Consider the following 19536-nt stretch of genomic DNA (forward strand, 5'->3'; position numbering starts at 1 on the left):
CGTTTATTTTGCTCTATCGTGCTGAGGAAATAAAAAAAGGAGCCTGAAAAGACGAGAAGTGCGCTGCTTTGTTGCGCTGCGCGCAGGACGTATGTGGCCGCGTATATGGAAGGGTTCGTTCGTTCGTTCTCGACGACGACGTTTATTTTTCTATCCCGTATTCTCTGCCGCGTCCTTCCGCGGTTTCCACTGGGTATATATACGTATTCGCTTGTCGGCGGCGCAGCATACAATGCCGCTGTACCTTTTTCGAAAGGAGGAAAGGAACAATCAAAAGTTGCCATGACTACGAGAGCCGAGGCGCCTTGGGCCATCGCTCTGCACAGGTCAGGCGTCGTCGTCTGCTGTATGTAATATATACTTGGGAAGATGAAGAAGTTCTATTTCAAAAACAGAGTCTATTTATCGACATATCGTCCGGCGATAAGAAGCTGAATTTCGTATTCCTTTGTCCGCGAGCGGTCAACGTCGCCATGTGGGTCAACACAATCCATCTATTATACGCCTGGGAAAAAGCTCCAAAGTTTGAAATTCCGATGAAAGCCGCCCGCTAGCATTACCATGATACGGCCTGGGAAAAAGTGCAGGCAGCAGCGTATATTTACACGGAGCCGCGTATACACAATAATGCGTCTCAAGTGCCCAGCGAGCAGCGGTTTATTGACTGGAGGGAGAAAAAGAGGCTAGCTCCGGAGGCTTCTCTCTCTAGCTAAGAGTCATATAAGCGATCGACGACGACGCGTATTATATGGACTTTATTTTCCTTCTTTTCTTTGCTTATTATCGTTCTCGTATGTGTGTCTGTGTGCTAAAGCTTTATTAAATGATGGCAAGCCAGGAGGAATCGTTTTATAGCGAAACTCGGGAGTAAAGCTTCACTTTACGCCCTGTAGAGTTGAAAAGCAATTTTCATCCTCTTCAAAGAGCTGGGACCACTGCGAGAAAAATTGCGTTACAAGCGTGTCGGTGAAATTCAAGTGGAAAAGTGAAAACCGCCAATCGCGGCGCAAAACGCTCAGCTCGCGCGCCATTTCAATTTGCGTCCTTTCTCGGACAAGCTATATAGTACGAGGCAAAGAAGAGGAAAAGCGAGGAACGACGAAGAAAGAAAAATTTATTTGTCGTCCCAGTTTCGTGTGAGGGAACGAGACGAAAAATCCGACTCAAAGCGACTGCGTAAACGCTGACCCATATCGTCGTTGTGATGTGTATACAGGAAGTTGTGAGAAGCGACTTTGCACACACCTGACTGACTTTTGGCTTTGTGGCTGTGCTTCGGATTTTTCGTTGATCGAACGTTTCCTGTACACCAAGTCTGGTGGTACACGTGGAAATTTCAAACAAATTTTAAAAACGAAAAATATACTATTAATACAAGCATAGGAATTGCATGCAGGTACTAAAATAAAAACTCGAGCAGTTATAGCATGAGTAGCCCGAACAGTAGGTCTGATGAAGACACCTCCGATATAGACTATATATGCACTTGGTGCGACGATTCGGTTGTGGGAAGCAGTGCGCCATCTATCTTCGACGATCAGAAGCTCGGATCCAGTTTACACACAGCGTACAGCAGTGTAGATGTGTTAAATCTCACAAGAACTAATAATTCCCCACACCAACACACCGTGTCCACCTCCTCCTCTAAATCGGCTCTCTCCCGCGAAACTTCCGTCGGTTTTCTCTCTCCCCTCGAAAGAGCGCGAATCCCGCGAACAAAAACAATCCCACCCGCAACGAACGTACGGACGAAAAAAAAGAAAGAGAAAGAGAATTCCACCCCCATCGCATATACCATCGAGAATTCGAGTCTCGGAGGCGTGCTCGCAATTAGTTTCAGCCGGCCGCTAGTGTGCAGCGCCGCGGAAAGAGAGACAGCGAGAGAAACAGAGAAAGAGAGAGGGCGCTTTGGAGTTCTTAGACCCGTAAATCCTTTAAGTGTCCCGAGTACTCGCTACCGCTGCTGCCCTCCTCCTTCAGAAGAGGAAGAGAGAGAGAGAGCGAGAGAGAGAGAGAGAGAGAGAGAGAGAGAGAGAGAGACCGAGGCTAAAGACGGACTGGGAGAGAGTAAGCGGCCCACCGTGAGAGAGACGGATAGGAAAAACTGTACGAGTGTGTAGGTGTAATAGGAATTGGAAAAAGATCGATATCTCGGTACACACGCACTTCCACTCGCGGCACAGACGCGTAATCAGCTTTTTCGCAAAGTCAAGGATGATCAACACGCCGGTGTGTGTACCTAGAGGAGAGTAGAAAAATAGAGAGAAGCTTCGCGGTAGAAAAGGGGAAATATTTTGGTTCGAAGGGCGCAGCTCTCTCTCTCTCTCTCTCTCTCTCTCTCTCTCTCTCTCTCTCTCTCTCTCTCTCTTCGTCGTTATTTCGGCACGAGAGAGATGATAGAAGCAGCAGCGGAGGCAGCTCTCGGTAAGCCGCTTTACATTGCGAACGAGAGCTCGACTACTGCGGTCCTCAAAAGGTTACTCCCACGCGCTTCTCCTTTTTTTTCTCTCTCCATCCATCCGTCCCTCTCCTCTGAGCATCGACGGAACTACTACTACTAGCGCTGCTGCGTTAGTAATTCCGTTGGGAGGAAGAGCGGCGATGGTCGAAAAACTTTCGAACGCTGGGAATTTCCCCCGCGCGACTTTGTGAATAATTCGAGGGATTAATTCGGCCTGTATGATCGCGTACTTTCGCGTGAATAATTAGTCCGCGATTATGGCGAACATTTAAAAAAGTATAGTAATAATCGATGAAACTCGCTGGCCTTGCAAACACTTATACACACGTGTGGATTATTCTCGCTTTATACATTATTCAATTTCGCCGGCGCTTTCATCCCACTCTATCTCTCTCGCTTAATCTGACCGCAACGATCGCGTGTGTTTTCCTTGGCGGGGGCTGGAAATATTTTTCCAGCGTCCGATCGATGCTGCCGCACACGCCTGAGGCCAGCTTCGTTAGGCCGAAGATGATACAATACACGCGCGTGAAATTCGAGGGAAAAGAGAGAGCGAGCAACTCGTGGAATAATAAAGCGAGGACAGCGACCTCTATACACCTGCTCGCGTTATCGTGTGCCGAGATAAAGCAGAGATCAGCGTACGTGTGTGTGTGTGTGTGAGAGAAAGAAGAGAAGCGAAATGACCTCACGCTCGATTTCACTTAATTTATACGTGGGGGGCGGGAGACCGCAGAGACCAATCGAAGACGGACGAGCGGCAGAGGCTTCGGCATTAATCGCCGCGGCGCCGCACACTCAACAAAGTCAGGACGACTCGACCGAGTCCTTTTTCAAGCGGACTTTGCCCCTTTGTCTACATCTCTATCTCTCTCTTTTCTCGGCGAGGAGGTCGTGCTTTTTTTCGAATATTCGAACGGTGCAAGGTGAAAAGCGTGAAAAAGGGCTCAAGCCCGTAGTGCGTGTACGCATACGCACGCACGGTATAATATACGGGACTTTGAAATCCGGAAGGGGCGTTCCGCAGAAGCGCTCGCGACGGTAAATCTCCAGTGTCTGTCGACTCTGCACCACTGTCCCTCGTCGAGCGGTACTTATTCTATTATTTTTTTTCCTTTGTACTCACCCTGGCTGCTACAAAGCGGATCTCGACTGCCGAGCCATCCCACGATGCTCCTCGGCTCACATTCTGAAAGCAGAGGATAAACGAGTTTTCAAAATAAGTAGTCCGTATCGAGCTTCGATCGGCCGACCGCTTGATTCCGAGATAGAGAGAAAAGGAAGGCGCGCGCAAAAAACTCTCCCTTAATTGTAATTTCAGTCTGTCCCTTCCAACGCGACATAACCGTCCCACATCAGCAGGTTCATTGTTTCTATAGAAGGTCAGCACACACAGGCGCCGATATCTCGCTCGCGGAGGCTAATTGAAGGGAAATTCGCTATGCTCGTAATTGCCCTGGTCCCTTCGCTTTTAATTTCAAGCCCGAGCGCGAAAAAAGGGGCTGTCTATACTATATAGCGTTGCACCGGTCGGGTAATTAAAGAAGTTACGTCTTAATAAAGCCTTCCGACCGAATATTATATCCAGCGCAGCGCACGAAGGTCCCTCTGTAGTTATCGTCGTCCCGGTACACTGCAGCTGACTTTTGCATGCGTCGTCTGCTCGGAGAGTGGTATAAACGAGGACAATTCCAGGCGGTAGGATCTAAATAGGTAATTGCCGGGGTAAAACGTTCTACTCCTTTTTGTTTTTCGTCATTCCAGCAGTTTGTGCTCTCGCTGGCCGTGAGGTGCTTTCTAATTCAGAGATGTCGTCCTTAGCGCCGCTACCGCTGCTCTGTCGCAGCGCCGGAATAATTCCGCGATAAGGGACTCTTGTGTGTTATCTGCGGACGAAGTGCTCGCGGTATTCAAAAAGCAGCTCTCATATGTACACGTATAGAAACGGAATCCGAAAGGAGGAAAACAATACGCCGGATGGAATCGCAGCAGCCGTCCGGTATGTATACGGGAGACGTAAAAAAAAGAGCGTTTAAATCGCGAATGGTTACTACTACGCTTTTACGACTCCCTCCCTCAGCTGTATTTTTTTTTTTTTCGTTGTAATTTTACGATTCCATACACACACACACACACACACACACACACACACACCGGCGGATAATACACTTCCACGATATACACAGCGTTTTACAAGTTTATTTCGCGACTTATACGTCGCCGACAAAAGGGCCGCGAAATTCGTTGCTTTCTTGAGCGCCACAGCGGCGAGATTTTTCATCGTACACACACACACGCGCGCGTCAACAAAGGAGTGAGGCCGACGAAAAAAAATATTTACAGACCGGCCGCACCGCCAGGAGTAAGCTTTGTTTAGACGCGATTGCGTATTCGGAAATATGAAGGGTTAGTTTATTCTTCGGACGCGATCGAGTTTTCGTTTCGCTGATTCTCTGTTTTTCTTTGGCCGGGCGCGCGCGCTCGGCCGCGAAAACTTTTGACTGCGCGAGCGTGTTTTTATTTTTATTTTTATTTTTATGTCTTTTTTTTTGAGTTATTATTCGCGAAAATCAATACAGAGCGATTTCACAGGTATGTGTATGTGTGTGTGTGTGCGTGTGTGTGTGGAGTCGAGCGACGGTGCGGGATAACTCGGGGCTAATCAAACTTGGTGAGTTTCCTTAATCCTGAATATTCTCGCCGAATTCGCACGATTGTACGTGTATGTGTGTGTGGCTATAAAGCTGGAGGCGTGCAGCTGACATCTGCGTCAGATTCCTGTGAAAAAAGCGGACGATTAATAACGGTTCGAATATTTTCTATTTTCAGAAGCATCACCAGTACAAGTATCACTTTAAAATGGAAGAAAATTCGCGGAAGTGCACCAGCCCGCGAAGTAAGCGCATCCGTCGAGTGTCAACAAGCTCTCCTCGTCGTCACTTTAAAAATAAACATTCTCCAAGTGCACTGCGACACATCCGCGAGCTTTTCGCGTTAATTCCGCGCGAACGTTGAAAAAACTCTCGTCGGCGTGTGTGTGTATGCGTGTGTGTAATCGATGCCGTTAACAAAAGAGGATATCATCCACGGGAGGAGGAGGCTGCAAGAAGCTCGAAAGACGCTCTCTGTGTATAGGTAGACCGAAGCTTTCGAGAGCCCTCGCCGTGCCTTCATCCCCGAGAGAGAGAGAGAGAGAGAGAGAGAGAGAGAGAGAACTGCACTCGCGTGCCGGCCTCCAGAGATCTAATTGGCAATTTCCAAGGTCCCCTTATACTCCTCTCTTCAGCCACCCCCACATAACTCTCTCCCAGAAGATCGACGTCGTCGTATGTACTATACACGGTATATAGTCGCGAGTCGCCGGCGTGCTGCGCTTATACAATGCTGACCCTCACCCCCTCACCCTCAACGTCCAGTGGCTCTCGGTCGCTTTATCTACTCTCCCTGCGCTGCGAGAGAGAGAGAGAGAGAGAGAGAGAGAGAGAGAGAGAGAGAGAGAGAGCGAGCGAGCGCCGGCGCGCATCAGCATTCGGCCACATACATATGCAAATTTATTCGAGTCGCATTAGTATGTCTCTCTCTCTCTCTCTCTCTCTCTCTCTCTCTCTCTCTCCCACTGCCTGTATCAAACACTCCCTCGGCATCCATATACCTTTACGGCGCGCGGGACCGTAGAGAGAGAGAGAGAGAGAGAGAGAGAGAGAGAGAGAGAGAGAGAGAGAGAGAGAGAGAAGCAGAGCAGCGGCAGTCGGGAGAAGGCTCATAAATTAAATGATGTAAATGCTGTGTCCACCCTCCACGTCGCGCGAGTCTGCGTCCCGAGACAGCCCCGGCACAGCAAACAAGCCAGATCTGTCGAGCGAGCTTTTCGAATAGCCAGGCGCGCCCGCATTCATCCAGGTCAGTGCGCGGACCGGCCCGTATCTCGTCCCTCTCTCTCACTGCATAACTGATTATAATTATCGGCCGACGATTGCAGGGCTGCTTTTCCTTTATCTGCTGCTATTGCTGCTGCCGCTGCAGAGAGAAAACGCGAGCGCCGGCCGTCAATCGTCATAATAGATATGCGAAAGAGGAATAATGTCAGGGATTGAGGCTCGATCTGTGATTGTAGTACAAAAATATTTCTAAAACCATTTTATGTCCTTTGCTTCAACTCGCTAAAACCCGAAATGCGAAGCCCAATTGCCGGTTACAAGTTTACGCGTACCTACGCAAACTGTTTTATGCGCATACCGGCACTTGAATTCCGTGCGCGATTCAATTTTCTTTTTCAATCGCGGAAATGAACCCGGGTTTCATCGATCTGTCAGTGGCAAAAGCTCGCGATTATAATTCCGGCGAAGAAACCCGCGCCAAACGCGCTTTTTCTCGGAAAGCTAGCCTATTTTACACTCTGCGCGCAGCTTTTCTACCGTTACACTCTGCGTACACGAAAAAAACCCGTATAAAATCGCGCGGTTCCATGGTCGAAATTTTTTTTCAACCGAGAGAGAGAGAGAGAGAGAGCTTTTCGATATGTACAAACGCTTCAATCAACGCGCGCTATATGACCGTCGAAAAAAATAAAGGATGGGCTCTCGAGCGCGGCTGAATATAACGGAAAAGTCCCCTTTTAACGGAGTAATAACGATCGGACGTTCTTGATCGTATCCTATCGACGATAAATAACACCGGTCACGTATAGAGCGAGAGAGAGAGAGAGAGAGAGAGAGAGAGAGAGAGAGAGAGAGAGAGAAAGCAGAGCGGCACAGCCAGTCGTTTGCCAGTCAATTCTGCGGGGACAAAATCAACTTGACCTCCTTCGCTCGTAAATTCTCGACGAGGCGAAATCTACGTGCGGAGCTATATAGAGAGGGAGAACTCGTCGGCTCTCGCTCTCCTCAAAGTCCACACGGACGAGCGGTAGTCTCAGCTGCCGAGAGGATCCCTTATTCATTCCCTCTTAGCGCTGTCTATCGGCTTTTTATTTTTACCGACCCTAGTTCCAGGCTTAGGCTTTGCTAATCTCAATGAATACCTGATATACCTATGCGTCCGCGCTTGAGGTTTGACTCAAACCAATCGCGCGTTTGACATAATTCATTACACAAAAATTCAATCTCGAGATCCTTCGAGTCCGCAAAATCTTCGGCCCATCGAACGCGAAGCTGTCCCTCGTGCAAGTGTGTGTATGGGTACGTGCCGGAGCTCAGAGCGCGGCGTGAATATTCAAACTGGTAACTCGATAACTGTCGCGCGCGCACGGCGAGAGAGGATCGACGTCCAGGTGTCGCGCTCGTTACCGTCTCTCTATCTCGCTGTATGTAGCTATATATGTGTATAGGGCAGAGGAAATAATATTAGTGTCGACTGGACGCAGGATTCGTAGAGGTTCTGGACGGTGTTTTGCCTTGAAATTCCAAGTTGGATTTCGATTCGCGAGGATCGAAGTGTTTGGGATTGTTGAATGTGGGAGATTTGGGGTGATTGTAAGGGCAGCGTTAGGGACCGCTTGTGTGGATCGGCACACTTTTTGATGTTTTAATAGACTTTGAAATATAAAAATTGATAAATTGTAATTCAAGTGGATGCCTCATTCTATAGAGGTTAGATTACCGAGAAATATTTATGATATTTATGGCATATGGACTACTGATTAATCAGTATCCGACTTACACCTCAATTCGTTCGTTCTATCAAACTACAATAATAATAAATCCAGCTCAAACAGCAGTCTAGTACACCCCACAAGAAGTTATCCCAACTTTTTCCATTCCAGGAACTCGAAAACATCCTCCCCCATCGCGTCATGCACACGCAGCCCTGGGGCGAGTAGTCACCTTAATCGTGGCTCTCTCTCTCTCTCTCTCTCTCTCTCTCTCTCTCTCTCTCTCTCTCTCTCTCTCTCTCTCTCTCTCTCTCTCTCTGGTCTTCCTTTTTTTCTCCTCTCTCTCCAACCAGTCCAACCGCGGCTAGTCCGCGCGTTTATGAAAGGACGCGAGCACAAGCCGGCAGCAGGCACAACAATAACGAGCAAGCGCTCCGCTGCTGCTTCTTCTTCTTCTATGCGCCTTGGGTAATATAACTCGCTGCTGCTGCTGCTGCAATTGCGGTCGTTTTCCTACTATTTCCTCCGCGACGTCGTTGGATTATTGCCGGTGTGTATGGCGGTAACCATGACTCTGTCTCGCATTGAATTACGTGTATGGGACTCGTAATTTCGTCTTTGATCATCATCGTCCCGCTGTGCGATTGTTCCCAACAAGCCGAGGAGTGCACTTATCCATCCCAGCATTTCACCGAAGATGAAATCTCCTCGATCAAATCGCTCCGGCAACTTTATTCGAGTCTAAACTGACGCGAAACTTCATTCGTGCATCTCTCGAGGAAAGCTTCTCGCGAAAAATTATTCAGCACGAATCCATCAAATTCCGGATCTTCCGCGAACAAAGTTGCGGAGAGAGAGATAGGGGAAAGCGGTTATATTGCGAGAATTCTTTCTCCGCGCGCAAGCTGAGAGAAAGCGGCAAATCGAAACCGCGCGCACGAAACGAGACAATAAGTGGAAGAGACAGTGCGCCGGAAATAGAATATTCTCAAACATCGCGGATATTCCATCCACGAGATTTCTATCTTATACGACGCGGTTTCGAGTGTACGAGCGTGTGTACGCGAATTGCGAGATGCGGATACAATATGGTTCTGGTTAGGCGTTTTTGCAAACGTTTATGAGTGGATTTCGAAAGCTTTTACTATATTAGCTTATGGGTTGATTGTATCGATTGGCAAGATGTTAAATAACGTTAAATAACAATACTTTGACAGTTCTCTGACGAGGGCGGCATTACTTCGCCGAAACGTCGAAGGATAAAAAAAGATGTAGTTTTATTGTTTTACATCTATTACACTGTACCACCAATTTCAGTTATAACATGAGCGACTGAAGCAAGCCTAAAACAAAAGGCGATTTTGGCAGTGATTGCATACGCTTATATATACGTTCTACGCGCAAATTAGGATGAGGGTAACGGAAAAGCGCCTATGCGCCATCTAGCGTCTGGCATCAAAAATCGCCATTGAAATCCACACAACCATACATATTGCAGCTGTTACGACTTCATCGATCACCTCCATATTTCTCTCGCACACAGCCGCGTTACGATCTCTATAAAAGCACGTCCACGTAGACGTCCGTCGCAGATCGTAGCCAGTCGTTGATTTATTTATTGCAGAAAAATATCAGAAACACATCGACGACGGCGAAAGAGGAAGAGAAGCTATATACATTAATAAAGTCCTCTCGACGGGCGGCGCTGCAGTCCCCCCTTTACTCCGTCGAAAATCGCCGAGCGATTTCGAAGCCGCCGACGTGAGCGCGCGCGCGCGCGCAGGAGCCTCGTAAATTTCGCTCGGCACGATCATACGTCCACGCCAGCGACGATTTTCGTCGCTTTTTCTCCTCCCGGAAACTATTTCGACCCGTATATACACGTACATAGCTTATACACAGCCGAGGGGACTGCGAAAACGATTGCAAAGTGCGCCGCTGCCGTATCTTAAGCGCTGTAGTGAAAACAAACGGCGCTGCGATAAAAGTAAAGGCCGATATCTGGGGGCAAAAAGGAGAGCCCCTCGCTGCACTTGTGTGCAAAGCTGGTACGTAAACTCCAGATGTACATCCTGTATACGCTTTTTTCTCTCTTCCATTTCTCCTCGGCGTCGGTGCAGTCGTTGGAGGTAAAAGTCGCTTCGTTAATAGTCAACTCTCTCTCTCTCTCTCTCTCTCTCTCTCTCTCTCTCTCTCTCTCTCTCTCTCGGGAATATTCACACCGATTCGCAGAATTTTCAAGCAAGCAAAAAAAGGACTTTAAAGTCGCTGCAGCTTAGCGCTTTACAATTCAGTTCAAATGGATTTTCCCGCGCGCGCGCGAATCGGGAGGATTTGTCCACGAAGCTTTCAGCGCTTTTTTATAATAAATCAGCGCCGATGCGGATGTAGGTCATCACGGCTCTACGCTAAAAAAACACACACATTTATATTAAAAAAAGAGCCCAAAGCTAATCCAGCGATACATTCGAATGATAACGAGGGGTAAATACTCTAAAGAAGAGCCCTCGCTCGAGTCTCGGGGATATGTATGCGTAATCAAAGGAAAATCGAGAGTAAGGAGCTACCGTCAGTCAACCCGCCCTACATCTCTCTCTCTCTCGACAAAGAGAATATGCCGAGGGAAAATCACATCATGCTACCTCGAGAGAACGAAGAAGAAGAAGAAGAAGATGCAGATCGCATCTGGGTAATGCTGCTTCAATATTGATACGGTAGATTGTTTGCTGCCTGCCTGCGGTCGGGTATGAGGTAAGAGAGGAACTTGCCGAGCTTGCGAAAGATGGAAGAAATATGGCTCCGTCTCTCTCTCTCTATTTCCGAACGAGCGATATCGCTCGGGAGTATATATTAAATATGAGCGATTGACGTGCGCCGCGGCTTGGCTTTTTCGCGCGTAATTTTTATATTTCGTTTTGCGATCGTAGTAGGCACCGTCGAAACCGCTGCTGCTTACTCAACTTTGCTATGTTATATAGGTACAATATAGTAGGGTCAAGTGCCCTCGAAATTCGAATTTTCAGCGCTCGAATTGTTCTCGAGACAATAACGTTCATTTGTGCGCTGCGAGGTAATATTCCTTTCGAACTGACGGTTACACGTCGAAGAATGTCTAGGTATACGTAACAAAACCCCTGGCACTGTACATTCCACTCACGAAACGTCGCTAATCCAAAGCTTGACGAACTTCTTTTCCAAACATCAGCAGCAGCAGCAGAAGCAACAACAACAAAGCTGCATCGGTACAGGTCATCCCTTCCCAGCATCCGCAAACTCAAACCAAAGCCAGCATCTCTCCAGCTTCTCCCTCGTTACTTCGGACTGCACACATACACAGAGAAGCAATTCCTCCTTCTTGACCCGGCGAAGGGTCAGCCCTGTGGTTGCTCGGCGGCAGAATTCAAACTCGGCGGCGCCGCCGCGTAAGCACGAACGGGACAAGTGGATGGACAGTATAGGGGCTGAATTTCTGGCGCTGCGGTCCAGGGACGCGCGTGGATTGACGGACGTTCGCCGCCGGGCCGTGACACTATCCTGATCGGCTGACGCACACGACCCGCTCAAGGGAATGAACGACCGACTGCGGATGTGTGTGTGTGTGTGTGTGTGAGGCGAAACTGAATGAGTGACTGTCTTTTCGGGCCAGGATAGAGGTGAGAGGGAGATTGAACGCTGAAATCGGACTGGATCAGCAACTTTTCGATGTCGTCTGTTTTACATGCAACGTGCTGATATTTTTCTCAAAATTCCCATTTTCTAGCGTCTCTTAATCCCCGCTAAACCTTGGAACAATCTCTTCTCGAAACTTTCATCTCGACCCCCACGTGGAAAAGATTTATCCAGTCTGTATACATATTGTATATAAACTATATACAGTCTATATAGAAAAAAAATTCGGATGTGCGGTTCCCCTGGCAACGACTTATCAACGAGAATCATTACTATGGCAACCAAGGAAAATTATTCTTGTTTTTTCTCAATTTTATATAGCCTGTATACAGACTGTATAGAGACTGGATAAAATAAGCGATCACTTTTGTATAAAGTCTGTATACAATTGGCTGTATATAACCTGTATACAGACTGGATTAATCTTTTCCACGTGGGCCAAGGACGCGCATGGCTATTTCCAAGAAACCTATGCAATCCGGAAAGAAAAACGAGCTTTTAACATTTCCCCCTACCGCGTATAAGCTTTTTACTGCGCTATTATTCGCGAAGCGTAATAGTATATTCGAGGAAGAGCGAAAAATTTCGCTGCTGCTCGTGTAAACGCGCAAGAACGACGAGAATTCAATTCCACGCGTAGGCTCGGAACAAAAGCGCGTGAAGCACGTCCGGATGAGATTTCGCAGTATTTGCATCGCGCTTGCGCGGGAAAAAGTCCATTATTTCTCCCCGGCATTAGGATTTTCCCGAAGGTGTTTATTTTACCGCTCCATATCGCGATGACTTTATTGGAATATTTTAATAAATAATGGATTTATAGCCGGCGGTCGGTTGGAATTCAACGTAATGCGCCAGTGCAATTAGGCATGCAAACTAGCCCTCGACGAAGCGACATCTGCTCTCCTTTTGCAATGCATCGGGAATAATATGTCGCATCGCACGTGTGTGTATACATTATGCACGTGCGCCGTTGTCGTCAGCTTTCTTTTTCTCTCTCGTGTCGAAGCGAAACATCAATCCCCGCATAAAATTTCCATAACGGCAGCCGCAAAACTGTTTACGTGCCTGCGCTAGGTATTACAAAGAGCGACCTAATTTCCTTTTTCCATCGAGCTACTTTCGTATTCTTTCACGCTAGCGATGGCGAAAAATGAAATTTTCCTTCGCGAATAATCGTCTATAGAAAAGAAACGTCGATAAAAAAGGAGAGACGAATACGCTGGTAGAGTAGATTTTTAAAACCTGAAACATTCGTGCCATACCTGATGCTCTCGCTGCGAACAGGATTAAAATTTACAATAACGGAAATCCCCACGTTCTCTCTACGCGTCCGTGCAATGCTCTCGTGTACGCTCACACGTGCATATATATTTAAATCTGTTCTTAAAACTTTTCGGTTTGATTCATTTACGCGTAACGTTTCTTTTTTTTCGGCCCAGAATAAACTTTCCCATTGTGTGCGCCAGGCGTTGCCCCGGGAATTCAATGCAAATGTGCAATAACGAAAATTTCGAGAAAAAAAATGTTTGTAACGAGAAGGGATACTATGTCGGATATGATGTACGTACGCGTGTAAAACGTGAAATCGATAATTAGTCTGATCCGCAGAATCCGACGTATCGCGTGCGCGTTACTCCTCTTTTTCCGAGAGAACACACACTCGTTGGAAAGTCGAGAGAGGGAAAAGTTATTGAAATTAGCAGCGGCGTGTATATAAGTATTAATTTCAATATAATGGCTCTGGGATGTATTCAATTAATTTGATTGATTGTACTGCTGTTGCAGTGCAGTACAGTGTCTGATCGGAGGCTGGAAAAAAATTCGCTCTCTCCGCGATTCGACGAAACTTTTTCGTTCTCTTTTCACCACCGACGGTATATTCCTCGCGGCTCGAACAATCAATCAATTAACTAAGCGTCGGCGAATTATGTGTATATGCGGGCTCCTCTTCTCTATCTCGTGCAGTGAAATGCGACGGCCTCTCGCAAGGGCTATTTCCAATTAGCCGAAGCTTTGATGATACAGTCAAAGGCCGAACAAAAAAGACGTCACGTCGGCTTATTGTTACCGTTCTATACTTCCGCGGCGAGTTGCAGCGTCGCGGACAAATTTATCGGCTGCGTTTCCCGCGCGCGAAAGTTCGAAATTAATTTAAAATGATGAACCGATACAGCGTCAGCGGATAATAAGCCGTGTACTCCGTGCGTCGATGGCCGAATTTGATTAATATGAGAATCGAACAATAGCTCTCGTGGATGTTCATCTCTCTTTCCCTCTCGTTGCTTTGTTTAGAGGAAATCCGACTTTGGTTTGCAATATATAACAGCACACCGGCGAGTGTACAGGGAAAACAAAGTTCGCTCAAGTTCCGTCGAGAGCCTTTCAAATGTTAATGCAGTGTGCGCAACTCTCTCTCCTGCCAAATGCACATACATTTGGAAACTATTGAAATTCGAACGCTGCAGCAGCGCTGCCTTCCGGTATATGCCTTCTCTGACGTTTTATAAATAGGAGCTTTCGCAGAGGGCCGATGTGACGGTTAGCTTCTAATTATGCGGATAATGTTACACGCGGCGGTTATTAATAGAGAGATAGCGAGAGAGAGCGCGAGAGAGAGAGAGAGGGAAGCATCAGCCCCCATTGTTGCAGCGAGAAGCTCTGATCTGGATCGTTGGAGGCTTCGGGTGTATGTGCGTAAGATTCCGCGATGATCGGATAGAGCTTCCGGATTAATGAGGCGAAGAGCTGATAGATCGAGTTCTTGGATAATTTAACAGCGTCGTGTGTATTAAAATTCAGCGAACTACTACTAAGTAATGAGTGAGAGAATCAAATGCAATGATAATCCAAAGCTGTGAGAGGGACAGAGAAAGGAACAAGCCCGCAACTCGACGGCGAACAACTGCGGGAGGTAGTTAAGGGTCGTCGAGGGATCGATCTAAACGAGCTTCGCGTGTAGGGTTAGGTCGAAAGAGCAGGCCGCACATGTACGACGAAATGAGACACGAGCAGAGAGAGAGAGAGAGAGAGAGAGAGAGAGAGAGAGAGAGAGAGAGAGAGAGAGAGATTCTCCATTCCCATTTGACTCTATACAAATCTTGTCGGCCCGAGTAGCGCCAGCTGTGCCGTGGCGCAAACGCTGTCATATCAGGGCTGCCTCGTGTTCGCACAGCGATTGCCTTTCCAGAGCATTATGTACTTTAGCGCGATTTTGTCGAAATCTAAACTTTTGACAAAAAACTCCAATTAAAAGCTCCCGCAAGCTATGAAATAGGCAATCGTCCGAGGTAATAAGCTCGCCTTCCTCCTATAGTAGGCACCGGGGGCACAAAGAATCCGAAGAAGGAGTGTGCACAGAGAGGGAAATGCAATTTGAAATTGCCGCCACCGTCGTCGTCGTCGTTCCTTTGTGTCCCTCGTCGAGATAAAGTAAAGCTCGGGCGCGAAAACTTCGCTCGCTGCTTTTCCAATGCGACGACGACGAAGAGGGACGCGAACATGTGTGCGCAGAGACCGCACACGTGCGAGGATCTACGTCGATTTGATTTTTCCCGTGTCTGATTGGATAGCTTATGGCTTTTAATAAAGGAAAGGGCCGGAGAATTCATGGAGGATGCTCGAAATTTCGGGGTTTTCACTGGGCGTTATATATACCGAAGAGATTTACACGCAGCTCCACCGACGCGTATTCCGCAATTTTGAAGCGAAATTTTTCCCTCTCCGTCTGTTTATTATTAATACCGATAATTAATCAACACGCGTGTGTGTACCTCTGAATATTGGAAACGTGTCCGTTACATATTAAAACAACCGCGTGCGCGATGCACCACACGAGCTTTCCTCGAATATTGCGCGGGTTTTCCCCTATATACACACGTCGAATCGTTATTATTATTATCAAGCAAACATACGCGCGTTCGACCCTCCTTTCGGCAAAAAAAATACAACCTCCACGCGCGACGAGGGCCGAAGCTTTGGCAATCAAAAGCTCGTCTCCCATTGCGCCTGTTAGACGGGCAGAGAAATGCATCTTCTCTCCTTGGTCGGCTGCTGTAGGAGAGCGGCGTTTCCGCGACGTTTTCGTTGTGCCAGAGACAACAAGCCGTGATCTACCGCCCGCGTGTTCCGGCTAAGCCAACAGGGCTGTAGTACTACTACTATGCCTCCTTCCAAGCCAGACGCGCGCAAGAGCACCTGCTCCGGAGAGTCGACTGCGTGTCTCTGTATGTGTGTGTGTATAGCTTTGCGAATTTGTTGGCATGTAAGGCTCTGCAGATTTGCACAATTGAGCGGATCCGGGAGTGACAGTGTTGCTTGTAATTAATGCGAGCTGATGTAGTGAAGCTTATTGGTAGAGGTGAAGAATTTAATCGAGAATCGATAGGTGGCGCGCAAGTATTTTATGGTTTCCCTCATCTAAATCTTGCAAGCCTGGTATATATATGAACCAGTACATCGCTTTTGTTGGGCAAGATAGAGTCGCTCATGCTATGGTAGCCTTAGCGGTATTATTGTGGTACCTCATACGTCATCATTTCTATCTCTTTTTTTTTTTATCAACTGCGACGGAGTAATCGACAACGACGAAATTTTTGATTTTTAAAATAAAGAATCAAGAAACGGATTGATTACTTTATCCCCGGCTTTTGCGACGGGACAGTCGACGTTATCGTGGCAGCGCGGATCCATCAGTCAGCCTTTCGAAGTATTTCTCTATCGACAAATTTTGCGAAACAGAATTTCAGCGCGATTCTAATTCCCTAATGGGCGCTTGTTGTTTCTAATAGTATATTTTCTAATAGTAGATTTTCTAGGAAGCCTCCATATCTTCACCAGCTGAAGAGGGCCGTGCCAAAACACTCGAAGTGATCTCGAGTACTTAATCCATTTAATTAAATACATAGCTTCCGAGGAATACTTTTGCAAAACGACACTTTTTTTCTCGTCCGTCGAGACTCGTTTAATGGCAACGTGTAAACAGCCGTCCAGATAATATACAACAGCCTCTAAATAGCAACAAAGTTGTTTGTTGCCCCGCACTGCGCTACAGAGCTAGAGCAAGTCTGTTGATTCTGCTGTGTCAACGCTAAATTGTCTTGAAGTTCGCAAATGCCGAGAGAGAGAGAGAGAGAGCAGGGCGTAGATAGCTACCCGGACTGAACAATAGCACTGGTTAATTAATAGTTCCTTTGAGCGCACGCGAAGCGAATTTCAAGGATCGATAAATCATCGGACTGCTTTATCCGACTCTTTTCCCATCGATTATTCCAGCCGATATGCAGCTCTCTTTGATTAATCAGTATTATCATTTACCTCTTCGCCCGCTGTGCAATACCCGCATCGGAAAAAAAATTTCGGGAATATTTTCGGGGGCCGAGCGCCGCATGTAGAATCCGCTCACTCTCGATGTAACCACCCACGCAGTCGGCTATGCGCTCACAGTTAGCCGAAAAATCAATGTACAAAGGTATATACTTGTATACAAAAGCCCGTTGTTTTCGCAACTCACGCACGTAAAAGCTTATTCTGCCGTGGCCCAAATTGAAAGCTCGCCGCTGAGCGCGTGCTTTTTTCATGCACTGCAGCGCGGCGCACGTCGAGAGCATAAGCAAGAACAAAGAGCGCGAAGCACAGAACTTAATTGATTTTAATTTTGCGTTTGTTATTATACATTTTTTGTCGAACACGTAACAAACAAAAATGGAGATATAAAAAACGCGGAAAAAAGGGGGAAAATCGCGTTCGTGATTAATGAAGCCTTATTTGCGCGCGCAAGCTCGCGAGGCGAAGCATGAAGTTTTAATTAATTAAAAGTGTAAACAAATGCGCGAACATTGTTTGTAATTGCGATGAATCGCCATTGATGAGTCGGCCACTCTCGTTATTTTCACTTCAGCCCGCGAGAGATGCGCAATTTAAAAACAAATAATGCTAAATACGCGTCGCGGATTTGTAGCCGCTGCAACAAGAAAAAACAGCTCTGTATATACGTGTTCCAATTACGCGCAAGTCATCGCCGAAGTAACGAAAAACAAAGCGCGCGCGCCTTTTAGAATTAGGAACAAAGAAAATAGCAAAAAGTCCAAGAGAGACAGAGAAAGGGAGAACACAACGAGACAGACGCACAGAAAGACGCTGCGCGGAGGACGAAAATGCACGAGCAAAGGGATTCCTTTCTCGCGCAGAGCAAAACCTCGTTCGCCAAGTATTTCGCCAAGTTGCTTTCTCTCCGCTCCAACTTGGAGGCTGCAACGGCTCTTTCTCCAGCTGTATATCTATATATCTGGGAAGAGGGAGAAGACAACAAACAAAGAACTTCCGGCGCGGAAGGCTTCGGAGCTGAGGAGCTGAGGAAAAGAGAGAAGAAAAGTTGACGAGGCTGAGATATTTGCGGATCATCCTGATTGGACTTCCTTTGGCAGGTGTAATCGGGACGCGCGAGTAATAAGAGGGGAAAAAAGGACGAGCGAGTTGGCTGCAGGTATAGGACATTTTAGATTCGAAGAAAGTTGTGTGTGTTTGCATTGCGAATTCTCCTTGCGCGGAAAGTCGAGCTTTCGCTCGTAAATTAGTTATAAGGAATCTCTGGGCCGCGAACTTGCGTCGCTGGGCTTAAACTTTGCTTTCCTAATTTCGTTCGGCTCGAGAAGCGGAGAACTTTTTAGCCGAGAAATGATCGACTTTAATTAATAACCGGCGAACGTACGCGTGTTCCGTAAACTCGTTTTTAGCGTAGTTGAGTGTTCACCTCGTAAAAATCCTTGTGACCGTGAATAATTTGCAATTTGAACCAGGTTGATGAATTACGCTTCGGTAAACAACACCGAAATTCGCTGATTTTTCGCCTTGTAAATGAGCGAGAAATTTAATTGGCGAGGAAGCTTATTATAAATGATTGTTGTTTTAATGATGATTGATCGAATGGCATTTGTCACGTCCATTAACAAAATATTGTGAAAAGTGACAAATAATATGAATAAAACTGTTCAAGCAATAATCCAGAGTAGCACAACGTGTAGCTTTATATATAGAAGCACAGGAGGGGGGTATAATAACGTCGCGTCGACGCATGAATGGTAATTAAATCAATTACAGACGGGACGCCGCCGTCGAAATCAGTTTCCGGCGGAATGACGTATGAGTCCTACGCGCCGTTCCTGTTCTCTCTCTCTCGCTTTCTCTTTCGATTCCTCCCCTTCGACTTATACCACAATGGCATCTCATATTTACTCGTATACATAAGCATTCCCAGCGCTGGGTTGCATTAAAAATTATTCGACGTAAAAATAGCCGCGATGATTGGAAAATCCTATCCTATCATAACTATTTCCTGTTCTAAACACTCGCATTTAATTTCCTGTAAAAAATAGAACTTTGTGGGACTGTCCAGTCCGATTATTAAATCTCTAAAAAAAATTAACTTTTAAAAAAGTAAAAGGTTAGGCAAGTTTGATGTTTTCCGAAAAATCATCATGGATGTCCATCGCGTAGCATTTCATAGATATTAATTACAAAAATTCTTCTATTCGTCAAAATTAATTGTCAACAAAATAATGCTGTAGCAAATGTAACAAATGTAATTATAGAAATATATATATACCACAACTGATTTCTTCGTCGACGTCCAGCACTCGATTGTCGATCTTAACCCAACGACTTCAACTAAACACACATCATCCCAAAACTGCACCGACTGCATCCACCACTACGTATTCGTTCTATATACCTCTCTCTACAACAAACGCGTCCGCTCGAGAGCCGCATACAAATTCGCCACGTGTGCGGGGGACGAACTTTCTCCCCGTCGCGCGTCCTA

General features: G+C 46.7%; 1 protein-coding gene across 4 annotated transcripts in view; it reads right to left on the bottom strand.

The window, feature by feature from the left end:
• LOC100123674 overlaps positions 1-19536 on the bottom strand; it is a 248220-nt gene that overhangs the window by 188004 nt on the left and 40680 nt on the right. For all 4 annotated transcript variants that reach the window (XM_031930805.2, XM_031930806.2, XM_031930807.2 and 1 more), the window contains exon 2: positions 3588-3650. The gene's annotated coding sequence lies outside the window, so the exon portion shown is untranslated. The remainder of the gene's footprint in view (positions 1-3587; positions 3651-19536) is intronic.

Source organism: Nasonia vitripennis, chromosome 4 (genome assembly GCF_009193385.2).
Source record: "Nasonia vitripennis strain AsymCx chromosome 4, Nvit_psr_1.1, whole genome shotgun sequence".
Taxonomy (NCBI): domain Eukaryota; kingdom Metazoa; phylum Arthropoda; class Insecta; order Hymenoptera; family Pteromalidae; genus Nasonia; species Nasonia vitripennis.